This window comes from Anopheles cruzii, chromosome 3 (genome assembly GCF_943734635.1).
Source record: "Anopheles cruzii chromosome 3, idAnoCruzAS_RS32_06, whole genome shotgun sequence".
In the NCBI taxonomy this organism is placed as follows: Eukaryota; Metazoa; Arthropoda; class Insecta; order Diptera; family Culicidae; genus Anopheles; species Anopheles cruzii.
Window position 1 is genome coordinate 42,795,038 of NC_069145.1, and position 6,194 is coordinate 42,801,231.

Here is a 6,194-nt window from a genome sequence, read left to right on the forward strand (position 1 = left end):
TGAAGAGCGTTCTGGGCGAGAGATAGGCAATAGAAATGCGCCGATAAGATTCCAGATAACCGGAGTCATGAGTTTTGGCCAGTGACGTAGTGGATATGACGCACAGCAGGCCTTCGAGCTGACCGGGACACCCTTTGGCAGCATTACGTTTCGCTTAGTCACAGACAACCATAAACCAAAATCGCACGTAGCTGTTACGTAGTGTGGATCCAGCTCTTCCGGCCAATGATGTAACTGTGTACTAATGCTTGTTGTAATGAAGTAAGGTTGCCCTATTGGTATTCCCCTGCGCTCTAGTACGCCATCCTACCTGCTGGAATATTTTTGGTATCTCTGTCAAGTTCCCCCGATTGCGTACGTACAAGAACGTGGATTAGGAGCGGGTTTTTTTGCTCATTATCCTCAAAATCACGCCGGAAGGTTGCTCATTGTTGGGAAAGCATGATACGCTCCTTCCAACTCTTCGTCGGGACTTTGCCTACCCGCGCATGAGTTATCTAGAGCTGAAGGTGTCCATAAAAGGCGCCGGTAAATTCCACACCTGCGCCCATGGTTAACTTTAAGCCCGTAGCAGATAACTGATAGCTGATCAATATTTTGTCGAACGAACGGGATTTACTGTGGGAAAATTCTGGTCCGCTAATCACCAGGCTTATGATCTGGTGGGTGTTCCAGGGTTAATCTGTACAAAGATGCCGTTTCTTGTTTCCCTTCCGAAACCCGTGCTTTATAGCCCTGCAGTCAGTCAACAATTAAGTGACACTGCATGTGTTTTACTCAAGAGCAAAACCACAAAGTTTAATAACTCTTTTTATACTTTCTTAGAAACGGTTTCGATTTCCGTGATCAATAACGTATCAGATAAAATACGGTGTTCCCCTAAATGGATAGAAAATCACCTTCAGGAACCAATGGAAGATAGTGTGGTGTAGTGGTACATCACTCAGTAGCCGGTCCTATAAATTAAAAGCATTTGAAACGTACTTTTTATTTGGATTACGATGCATCAATTCGATCAATCATAATACGACTTTTGGGTTTCCAAAAATCGTAACTTTGGAAAACCTCAAGGCTTGCTGCCGTACAGTGTATATGCTACGCCAAACTCCGGTGGGCTGGTCATGTCATGAAAATGGCTGGCGATGATCTAGTCTGAAGTCTTCTTACGCCGCCCACAAAACCCTTTTTTTAGAAAACCATAAATCAGTAAATAAATTTTGTAGAAAAAGTTCGAAAAAATGTTAGAATAGATGTATTAAAATAGATGATTAGAGTTGTCCATGAGACTATGACTTGTTGACATGATCAATAATATCCTTGAATCTATCGAAACGGGTTTGCAGAAGAATGGTTGGAAACCACAGGTCTAGTGTCTAGTCCAGCATCATTTAAATTAGGCAGAATCTTTACATAAAACTTTTGGTTTTTGATTCAGTTGTTAGTTCCTAGCAACTGCACACTAAATGACACCCTTTCGCCGAACAGATTCTGGGAATCCATGCAATCTATCGCCTGCGGCTGACCACCTTACGAACACGTGCTGATCGGCAGGTCGATCGACGCACGATGCTACGTGAGGCTCGACACGACCAGGCGACCTCTCCGTCCAATCGGCAGATATCAGTGGCCGGCATCAGGTAGTCCGTGAACCGGCGGAGTGCTGCGGATATCCCCAGACTCCGGCCAAAAAAAACGGCCCCGGAATCTTTGGCATTTCCGACCTTTGGTCACTCGCGCCAATAATCTGATGCAACCATAAAGTCCGCTTGCCTTGACGTCCGAAAGGTGGAAAAAGCGTGCGAAAGAAAACAGAAAGCATGCGCATGCAATCATATATTGGCGAAGACCAGAGATCGGTGCTCAAAGTCCGAAGTTTTGCCAACGATGATATGGCATAAAACGTGTCTCGACATGAATGGGTCGCGGGGCGAAGTTTCTCAGTACGGGGTCCAATATTTGCCCAACAAACATGTTTAACTTCCACACACCAACGCAACAGGAGGCTCCAAAAAGGCGGTTTCTTATTGCTGCTTCCTCGAAAGACATTCGGCGCCGGTGTGGTCTCGTCTCTTATCGGTTCGCTCTCGAGGGGGCGCTATATGCTGCAAGAGGGCTGGAATGAAGGCGGGAAACGAAAAGGAAATGCCTAGCCTAACGACGAACAACCCAGCTACGTACACAGCTGACCGATGAGTAATGGCGCCTGGCAAATTCGTGGATGTCCGTTAAAGAGATAGGATGGCTCACGGCTCTGAACAGCTGACTGGTCGTTCGCAATCAAAAACACGCTGCTAGCCAGCAACGTCCGTGACATTATTATTTGCGGGAGAGCATCGTGCCGCGGATTAACACAGCGTTTTGCCTTCAAACACTTCCTCCCTCGGGCTTCAAAAACACTCGAAGTGACACCACTTCGTTTGGTCAATTGCGGTCAGCAACCGGGCATTGGTCGATGTTGCTAGGCGATCGGACCGGCCGGCTTTAACCACCGAAAGAAGGTTCGCCCGCTTCGGGCTGCGTTGATGACGTTTCGACCGATTGGCTGTGTTCCCTTTTCAACCGGATGCCGTTCTGACGTAGAACGTGCGGAACCGGCAGATGATGTTGATTGGGTTGTTAACATGTGCAAACGTGTGACCGAAAATTTCGGTGGACCTTGAGGATTCTTATGCTGTTCAAACATAACAGCGCGAGGTTCATTTTGCGAAAGTGATGAGAGATATTACGAGACATGGTGTAATTGATGTGCAAAACCATGATGATGTGCTGTAAACATTATCGACAGGATCCATCTGTATCGTATTCAGATCTTTATAATTATGAAAAATGAAAACAGAAGATTGTCCTAAAAATTTACCACGCTGTATGCGTGATAGTCAAACAAAACTTATTCCAATAGGCATAAGCCATATAAAATGATATTTTTCTTTTCTATTTTCAAGCAACCACGTTTAAAATTTTTTTTTTACTTTTTGGTACTAGATTTTGATACTAGAAAATATTACGCATAATTTGAACCTTAATGGAGTTTGAAAACTGTTCCTCTTGGATCCTGTTTTCAGTTTCCAATGGAAGGTTCAGTCAAAACAAAAATCAAATTCACTAGTTCACTAGTACAAACCATAAGTACTGCGTTAAAACATTTATGAAATAAATGAGCGCAGTACATTTTACTGAAATGAAGCTATCATCTGCCATCCCAGTAACGTTAGGTTTGATTACGAAAGAACGCTACAGAATATTGTTCAAGCCTTATAGTCTTTTCATCAATTTTGTCCACTTCCTACAAAGCATTTTTGTTAACTAAATAGCCTTATAACGATGTAAATGACTTTTCAGTTTTTTCGTTCTTTCCAAACCTGGCAAAATGCCTGTAGTATAAACGACATGGTCATTTTTGTGTCGTTTTTTAAACATAAAAAAAAAGTTTGGTGAAAACATCCTACAAACTTATGCTTCTACCGAATGTTATGCAATATTTGGAATTTATTCGGATGACGTGAGGGCAAGTGTTCCTTTTCTTATTCTCTTTTCTGGGCTCGCAATGCAGTTCGTTCCATTTTGGGCGATGTTCGTTGTGCGAGTTATCATTGTATTTGCAAATTATATAAAAGTGCCATCAATTCGCATCAAAACACTTTTATTTATTTTACCGGTTTTTACCAGTTTCCATTCAATAGGGGGCTTGTGTTTTCCAGTATAGACCAATTCTATGATAACCAAGTGGCTGTTACTGATAATATAATAGTGATGACAGTCAATTGACCCTGCGACGGCGGCAATTTTATCTTTTTATCAAAAAGACTCTCATCATTATGATGTTTTCACAGAATTTAGGTGATAAGCATGATGAATGTACCGGGTTTGTGTGTTAGACAATCGGTATGACTCGTGCCGTCGATCCTCAAAAATGAAGGCCGTCGTGAGTATGACGGATAAGCACGGAAGTAAGGAGGAAGTTGCGGAATCTGACTTTGCGTAAATTAGGCAGGGAGGAACGAAAAAAGGATCATTGCTTATCATCTAGAGCCATTCATCTAAACTGAAGTCTCGATCTTCTTTAGTTTTTCATACAGGATCAACTTTTCGGAGATGATAACGAATGATCACGAGATTGAGATGAAAACACATATGTTCAATGTTGAATGCGCACAAAGCCTTGAAAAAAATCAGATTCCTAATGTCACAAATATATCTTTAGGATACTTTCTGGTTCAAATTTTTATTTTAATAATCGATACTGTGATACTGTTGTTCCGACTTGCGACTTGCGAGGGAAATTACCAATTAGCTCTTTTTCCTCCTTTTTCGTTTCATTTGGTTGTTTAATGCAATTCATCAATTCAAAGAATAGGACGGTTTATGAAACGGTTTGCGAATTAGGACGATTTATGAAAGTACGAACATGCGTGAGTTGTTAATTTTAAAATAAGTCACCCAGAAGTGATAGGCTTGTTACTTAAATGGCTTTTATTCTTCAAAATCTATGCCGTGCCTCATTAAAATCCAATTATCGTTTGTACGGTCTTCAAACGATAATATACCTTTTTTATGGTACATCATCAATCCTTCTTATGCTAATAGATCCTTCTTTAATATGAAAATATCAAATATTTACATTTCGCATTACTTGTTTATTTTGCCGGAAATTTGTATAGAACACTACGAAAAAATGCAGTTTACCCACTTTGATAGTGCAACAAAAACGTGCTGAGCGTTGATCTGGCGAAGCTAGGCAAAAAAATTCAAATTCAATTAGCATACACTCTGTCAACTTTCTATAGCCGCACCTAATAAAATGATCAATATGCGTGGATTTTTTTCAAGTTTCAGTATTTATTATGAGGATTAATAGTCAGTTGGCTTCCCTGATCGCTGAATGACTTGGAAAATTCTGTTTGTCATACTGTTAACCAGGTTTTTCAATATTTTTCGGTCCATATGTTTCCAAGCTTCCAAAATGGATGCTTTAAGCTCATTAATAGAGCTGTATTGCTTCCTATCCGCATAAATTTGTCTAACCATTATTCCTAGACATTTTCAACTGAATTTGGATCCAGACATCGCGCTGGCCACCCAAGCAAATCGATTTTATGGGTAGCAAACCATGTTCGAGTTATCGAACTGGTGTGAATGCTAGCATTATCTTGTTGAAAAACCAATTTTTTCGGCGGTTGGCAGCTGTAAACGGGATCAGACCATCTTCTAGAATCTGGATGTAATCGTTAGAGGCCATTTTACAAGGTGTAAAAGCCAGATTGAGCTTGCCCGCAGAGCAAAACCCAAGCCACACCATCAGAGAACCTCCTCCAAAGTTACGGGTGGAGAAGTACTCCGGATCTTTGCGGAAATCACGCCAGTAGCCTATTAGACCATCAAGCCCATTCAAATTAAACTTTTTTTCATCAGAAAAGATCACCTACATAAAAAAACCAGAAAACGGAATTGGTTCTTTAGATACAAAATATGCTTTTGAAAAAGTAGAAGAAAACCCGAAGATACCATGTCCCACCGACGTTTCATGTTCAGTTTAGCAAATTCTACACGTTTTTATTTGTGTAGTAGGCTTAGATCTGGCCCCCTGGTCATTTTTACTCGAGTTATATTCGGGCTGTTTTGCAAAACCTTGAGGAAAGCTTCCCTGCTCTCTGGCAGATGCAGTGTAGATTTGATTTTTGATAGCGATATTGTCGAATTTGACGCCAATTTAACAATGTTACAGTTGGTTCTCATCGACATCTTGATTTTTTTTAAGTACATTGCACAGTTGCATACCGTTTAGGATCCTTTAACTAATTACGGATCACTTTATTGGATCTCTTTATTCTTCGAGCCATTTTTCGAATAGTAACACTCTCCAGCCTATATGCCTCTATCAATCCTTTTTCTTTTTTAGTTGGAACACTTCCTTTTGGCATATTTAAGTAATTCACTTGCAAAACTCGTTATGAAAACTACTCTCGGAAGCAAAACTCGAAGTGCGGCTATAGAAAGTTGACAGTGCCTATATCGTATTTGGTCGAAAAAAAGCTAGATATCATAAAACTTCAATCCAACCAAATGGTTTTATTCATAATTTTGCCTACTTAAAAAAGTCCCAAAAGCAGAAGTTGAATCGGAAAGACGGTTTGGAAGATACGTTGAAAATGTGGGTGCGGCTATAGAAAGTTGACAGAGTGTAGCACGATAGCTCT